This window comes from Heptranchias perlo, unplaced genomic scaffold, assembly GCF_035084215.1.
Source record: "Heptranchias perlo isolate sHepPer1 unplaced genomic scaffold, sHepPer1.hap1 HAP1_SCAFFOLD_348, whole genome shotgun sequence".
Taxonomy (NCBI): domain Eukaryota; kingdom Metazoa; phylum Chordata; class Chondrichthyes; order Hexanchiformes; family Hexanchidae; genus Heptranchias; species Heptranchias perlo.
The window spans coordinates 55,001-62,500 of NW_027139360.1; positions in this window are offsets into that span (position 1 = coordinate 55,001).

Sequence of the window (7,500 nt, forward strand, 5' to 3'; positions counted from 1 at the left end):
GGGCCCTCCCATGTCGGACGCGAGTCGCCAAATCGATCGGAAGAGAGTACCGATTCCTCTCAAAAAGTCTGCGTGCCCGTTATTATAAAAGCAGCCCACCGGCCGCGGTGCCTTGCCCACAAACACACTTGGTGTCTGGGGTGATTCAGAGCCGCCGCGGCTCGAAAGTGTCAACCTGTTTTAAAAGTCATCGCTATGCCGGCACAGGTGACTTTCAAGTTAAAGAGTTCTCTTTATTGGCTTTCAAAAAAATCTGCAAAGTGTCACAGAGATTTTGAGAAACTCTTTTTTTTCTTTATATTATTATAATATAATGTGTATATGTTTTCGAAAAGCATCCACCAGCAATCCATGGTGAGCCTCTCTCTGCTGGCAAGCTCCTCCTGCCTGAGCCCGACGCTGTCGAGGCTCAACACGATTTCAGACTGACAAAGAGTTCGAAAATTGCCGCCTGATGTAGCTTTAAATGCTGACAGGTGACTTCCGAGTGCTCTTGTAAAGGTCTCCGCTTTGAAATTGAGAGCCTTTTGCCAAGTGTCACTTTTTCAGGCACTCTTAAAGTGCACCTGGGCTGTCAGAGAAAGCTCTGAAAATCGTGTTCTCGAAAATCTCCGGGTACCCGACCAATCCCTAGGTGCCCGAATGACAAGTGTCAATTCGGCAGGACGGCCTCCCACCTCCGGCCGCAGATGCGTCACTAAATCCCCGCAACGGGGGCTTTCTCATTTCGGCATAGGGGCTTCCGCGGCCAACTCATTAACCTGTGCTCGGACTTTTTGTGCCACAAGTGCAAGGGACCGTTTGCCGGCAGCTACTCGCACCCCCCCGCCCAGGGGGGGAATCCTCTGACCGGAGATCCGAAACGCCGGCCGAATCCATCCCCGTCGGACTTCCGAAGGGGTTCCCTCGACCGACTGACTTCCGAACTCCTTTCTGGGCTTAAACGGGTGGAATTCGGACCCTCTCGCAAGGGAGCCGAAGCCCGCCAGCCCCGGGAGGCCTCGGGGCCGCCGTTTTCAAGCCCGACCATAAAACCCGAAAAATGGGGAAAAATGGGAAAAATTCCCACTCCCAAAAGGCTTAAAAGTCGGTTGGGCGGCAGCCCGGGTCGGTCTCTGCAGACCTGGAGGCGCTAGACACAAGTCTGGTAAACAGGCTAAGTCTCGACATGCCACCTCTTACTATCCTGCAGGTACCCCGCCAATCCCCCCGGAACCGGCTGGCAATTGGCGAATCAGCGGGACGAATTTGAATTCGTGACCGACTCTCTGACACCGAATCGCCGCAAACGCGTTTCGATTTTTCGGCTTCGGTACCTCCCATCAGACTTTGACTGGCCATATCTCCGGACTCACGTGTCGCAGCCGGGACCTTCAGGTACCGTTCGACGCGTCTACCCCTGCCCCGTCGAATGGCGCCCCTCGCGGTGTGGTCCGATTTCCGCATTTTGGTCAGATTTGCCTCCAAAATTTTCAGATTGAGTTGACGAATGCCCCCTACGGGGTAACCTCTTGCCCTTTCGGACCTGGTCCCTGTGACTTAATTTCCGCCTTTTGCTCAATCGTTTCCCCATTTATAATTAATTTTAAAAATCGGGTTACTCAGTTCTGGTTTACCAGTTCCATCTTCGGACTTAGTTTTTGGTTAATCATTTCCGGTTCACCAGTTCCCGTTTTGGACTTAGTCTCTGCGGGCCGTTTCTCATCTTTTGGTTCATCAGTTCCCCTCTTTTAATAATTTTTTGGCTGCTTTCGTTTGATCATTTCCCTGCCTTCTGGGTAACTTTTCCCCCTTAGGACTTCATCGCCGCACATTGTTTTCGACTTCTGGTTGATCATTTCACCCCTTTTAATCATTTTTGCAACTTTTGGTTAACCATTTCACCCAGCTTCTGGTTAACCATTTCCCCTTTGGGACTTAGTCTCTGAGCATTCTTTTGGGATTCTGGTTAATCATTTGCCAATTTTTAAAAAATGTTGCCGCTTTTGTTTAATGCTTTCTGGTCAACCTTTCCCTCTTTCAGACTTCACCGCGGCACATTGCTTTAGCCTCCTGGTTAATCATTTCACCCCTTTTAATCATTTTTGCAACTTTTGGTTAACCATTTCCCCCAGCTTCTGGTTAACCATTTCCCCTTTGGGACTTAGTCTCTGAGCATTCTTTTGGGATTCTGGTTAACCATTTGCCAATTTTTTTAAAATGTTGCCACTTTTGTTTAATGCTTTCTGGTCAACCTTTCCCTCTTTCAGACTTCACCGCCGCACATAATTTTCGACTGCTGGTTGATCATTTCACCCCTTTTAATCATTTTTGCAACTTTTGGTTAACCATTTCCCCCAGCTTCTGGTTAACCATTTCCCCTTTGGGACTTAGTCTCTGAGCATTCTTTTGGGATTCTGGTTAATCATTTGCCAATTTTTAAAAAATGTTGCCACTTTTGTTTAATGCTTTCTGGTCAACCTTTCCCTCTTTCAGACTTCACCGCGGCACATTGCTTTAGCCTCCTGGTTAATCATTTCACCCCTTTTAATCATTTTTGCAACTTTTGGTTAACCATTTCACCCAGCTTCTGGTTAACCATTTCCCCTTTGGGACTTAGTCTCTGAGCATTCTTTTGGGATTCTGGTTAATCATTTGCCACTTTTTTAAAAATGTTGCCGCTTTTGTTTAATGCTTTCTGGTCAACCTTTCCCTCTTTCAGACTTCCCCGCGGCACATTGCTTTAGCCTCCTGGTTAATCATTTCACCCCTTTTAATCATTTTTGCAACTTTTGGTTAACCATTTCCCCCAGCTTCTGGTTAACCATTTCCCCTTTGGGACTTAGTCTCTGAGCATTCTTTTGGGATTCTGGTTAATCATTTGCCACTTTTTAAAAAATGTTGCCGCTTTTGTTTAATCGTTTCCCTGATATGTGGTCAACCTTTTCCCCTTTCAGACTTCATCGCCGCGCATTGTTGTCGACTTCTGGTTAATCATTTTTCCCCTTTAAATCTTTTTTTGCCACTTTTGGTTCACCTTTTCACCCAGCTTCTGGTTAACCATTTGCCCCATTTTACTGAATTTTTCCGCTTTGGTTTAATCATTTCCCTGCTTTCTTGTCAACCTTTTCCCCTTTTGGACTTTGCCGCCGCACTTTGCTTTCGCCTTCTGGTTAAACATTTCTCCCCTTTTAATCCTTTTTCCCACTTTTGGTTCACCATTTCCCCCAGCTTCTGGTTAACCATTTCCCCTTTGGGACTTAGTCCCTGAGCATTCTTTTGGGATTCTGGTTAATCATTTGCCACTTTTTAAAAAATTTTGCCGCTTTTGTTTAATCGTTTCCCTGCTATGTGGTCAACCTTTTCCCCTTTCAGACTTAATCACCGCGCATTGTTGTCGACTTCTGGTTAATCATTTTTCCCCTTTAAATCTTTTTTTGCCACTTTTGGTTAACCATTTCACCCAGCTTCTGGTTAACCATTTGCCCCATTTTACTGAATTTTTCCGCTTTGGTTTAATCATTTCCCTGCTTTCTTGTCAACCTTTTCCCCTTTTGGACTTCGCCGCCGCACTTGGCTTTTGCCTTCTGGTTAAACATTTCTCCCCTTTTAATCCTTTTCCCCACTTTTGGTTCACCAGTTCACCCAGCTTCTGGTTAACCATTTCCCCTTTGGGACTTAAGTCTCGGAGCATTCTTTTGGGATTCTGGTTAACCATTTGCCACTTTTTTAAAAATGTTGCCGCTTTTGTTTAATGCTTTCCCTGCTTTCCGGTCAACCTTTTCCCCTTACGACTTCGCCGCCGCACTTTGCTTTCGCCTTCTGGTTAATCATTTCACCCCTTTTAATCCTTTTTCCCACTTTGGGTTAGACAGTTCACCCAGCTACTGGTTAACCATTTGCCCCTTTGGGACTTAAGTCTCTGAGCATTATTTTGGGATTCTGGTTCACCATTTGTCCCTTTTTTAAAAATGTTGCTGCTTTTGTTTAATGCTTTCCCTGCTTTGCGGTCCACCTTTCCCTCTTTCCGACTTCATCGCCGCACCTTGTTTACGACATCTGGTTAAACATTTCTCCCCTTTTAATCCTTTTTCCCACTTTGGGTTAAGCAGTTCACCCTGCTTCTGGTTAACCATTTGCCCCTTTTTTACTGAATTTTTCCGCTTTGGTTTAATCATTTCCCTGCTTTCTTGTCAAACTTTTCCCCTTTTGGACTTCGCCGCCGCACTTTGCTTTCGCCTTCTGGTTAATCATTTCACAACATTTTAATCCTTTTTCCCACTTTTGGTTAAACAGTTCACCCAGCTTCTGGTTAACCATTTGCCCCTTTGGGACTTAAGTCTCTGAGCATTCTTTTGTGATTCTGGTTCACCATTTGTCCCTTTTTAAAAGATATTGCTGCTTCTGTTTAATCCTTTCCCTGCTTTGCGGTCAACCTTTTCCTCTTTCAGACTTCATCGCCGCGCATTGTTTTCGACATCTGGTTCAACATTTCTCCCCTTTTAATCCTTTTTCCCACTTTGGGTGAAGCAGTTCACCCAACTTCTGGTTCACCATTTGCCCCTTTTTACTGAATTTTTCTGCTTTTGTTTAATCATTTCCCTGCTTTGCGGTCGACCTATTCCTCTTTCAGACTTCATCGCCGCGCATTGTTTTCGACATCTGGTTAAACATTTCTCCCCTTTTAATCCTTTTTCCCACTTTTGGTTAAGCAGTTCACCCAACTTCTGGTTAACCATTTGCCCCTTCTTACTGAATTTTTCTGCTTTTGTTTAATCATTTCCCTGCTTTATGGTCAACCTTTTCCCCTTTAGGACTTCGCCGCCGCACTTTGCTTTCGCCTTCTGGTTAATCATTTCACAACATTTTAATCCTTTTTCCCACTTTTGGTTAAACAGTTCACCCAGCTTCTGGTTAACCATTTGCCCCTTTGGGACTTAAGTCTCTGAGCATTCTTTTGGGATTCTGGCTCACCATTTGTCCCTTTTTAAAAGATATTGCTGCTTCTGTTTAATCCTTTCCCTGCTTTGCGGTCAACCTTTTTGCTCTTTCAGACTTCATCGCCGCGCATTGTTTTCGACATCTGGTTCAACATTTCTCCCCTTTTAATCCTCTTTCCCACTTTTGGTTAAGCAGTTCACCCAACTTCTGGTTAACCATTTGCCCCTTTTTACTGAATTTTTCTGCTTTGGTTTAATCATTTCCCTGCTTTATGGTCAACCTTTTCCCCTTTAGGACTTTGACGCGGCACATTGCTTTCGCCTTCTGGTTAATCATTTCACCCCTTTTAATCCTTTTTCCCACTTTTGGTTAAACAGTTCACCCAGCTACTGGTTAACCATTTCCCCTTTGGCACTTAAGTCTCTGAGCATTCTTTTGGGATTCTGGTAAACCATTTGTCCCTTTTTAAAAAATGCTGCTGCTTTTGTTTAATGCTTGCCCTGCTTTGCGGTCGATCATTTCACCCCTTTTAATCCATTTTTGCCACTTTGGGTTAAACAGTTCACACAACTTCTGGTTCACCATTTCACATTTCGGAACTTTTATTCCCACCATTACTTTGGGCTTCTGGTTCATCATTTCACGCTGTTTTACAAATCTTTGCCGCTTCACTTTTAATCCACAAACCGGGGCTCGCTTTCGGGTGTTTGGGGGGGGGGGGGGGGTAGCGGGTTTGGGCCGGGCACTCCACATCCCGGTGTGCGACCGGGTTCGTTCTGGTACCGCTCGGTGCCCCTCGTCCTGCTCTTGCCGCGGAAGCAAACCAGACGACCGTCGGTCTCACGCCCGAGGGGAGAGGAGGCGGAAAGCGGTTTGCAGCCTTTCGCTGTACCTCCGGCGGGCAGCGCCGCACCTCCGAGTGCTCGGTACCGTTCGCTGCGCCTCGTACGGCCGCACGCAGCGAGCCAAACCCGGAGGAAATCGGCCTGTGCCTTCTCGAGATATGGGCCTCCGGGTGGGACGGACAAACCGGGGCCCCGAGCTCGCTTTCGGCGGCCCGGCACTCGACTTCCCGGTGTCCGAACGTGATCCTTCCGGTACCCTTCGGTGCCCCTTGCCCGACTCTAGCTCCCGTGCTGAAGCAGAGTCGGTCGGCCTGACGGCCTGCCGAGTTAACCAGCGGAAAGCGGTGCGCAGCCTTTCGCTTGCAGCTCCGGCGGGCAGCGCCGCACCTCCGGCTGCTCAGTGCCGTCCGCTGCTCCCCTTCCGGCTGCACGCAGCGAACCATACCCGGAGGAAATCGGCCTCGGCCTTCCGGAGATATGGGCCTGCGAGTGGGACCAATAAATCGGTGCACATTTCCGGCTCGGTTTCCGGCCTCGGCACTATCAGTTCACGCCGTCCGACCGACGTCGTTCTGGCACGGTTCCGTTGCTCCTTGATCCGGTCCAGCCACGGTAATCAGCCGAAGATGGTGGGGGGTAGGGGGGGACACATTGCCCGCCGAGTTAGCCGGAGGAAATCGGCCTCGGACTTCCTCAGATATCAGCCTCCGGGTGGGACAGACAAACCGGGGACCCGAGCACGCTTTCGGCGGCCCGGCACTCGACTTCCCGGTGTGCGACCGGGTTCGTTCCGGTACCGTTCGCTGCCCCTCATCCTGCTCTAGCCGCGGAAACAAACCCGACGACCGTCGGTCTCACGCCCGCGGAGGGAGGTGGCGGAAAGTGGTTTGCAGCCTTTCGCTGTACCTCCGGCGGGCAGCGCCCGACCTCCGAGTGCTCGGTACCGTCCGCTGCGCCTGGTCCTGCCGCACACAACGAGCCATACCCGGTGGAAATCGGCCTCGGACTTCCTCAGATATGGGCCTCCGGGTGGGACAGACCAACCGGGGACCCGAGCACGCTTTCGGCGGCCCGGCACTCGACTTCCCGGTGTGCGACCGGGTTCCTTCCGGTACCGTTCGCTGCCCCTCGTCCTGCTCTAGCCGCGGAAACAAACCCGACGACCGTCGGTCTCACGCCCGCGGAGGGAGGCGGCGGAAAGTGGTTTGCAGCCTTTCGCTGTACCTCCGGCGGGCAGCGCCCGACCTCCGAGTGCTCGGTACCGTCCGCTGCGCCTGGTCCGGCCGCACACAACGAGCCATACCCGGTGGAAATCGGCCTGTGCCTTCCGGAGATATGGGCCTGCGGGTGGGACGGACAAACCGGGGCCCCGAGCGGTGGCACCCTGCTCGCTTTCGGCGGCCCGGCACTCGACTTCCCGGTGTGCGAACGTCATCGTTCCGGTACCCGACGGTGCCCCTTGCCCGACTCTAGCTCCGGTGCTAAAGCGGAGTCGGTCGGTCTCACGGACGCCGAGTTAGCAGGCGGAAAGCGGTGCGCAGCCTTTCGCTGTCACTCCGGCGGGCAGCACCGCACCTCCGAGTGCTCGGTACCGTACGCTGCGCCGCCTCCTGCCGCACGCAACGAGCCATACCCGCAGGAAATCGGCCTCGGCGTTCCGGAGTTATCCGCCTCCGAGTGGGCCTGACCAAGCGGGGTGAACTGGAAATCATTAACCAACGTACTTCCAGGTTTT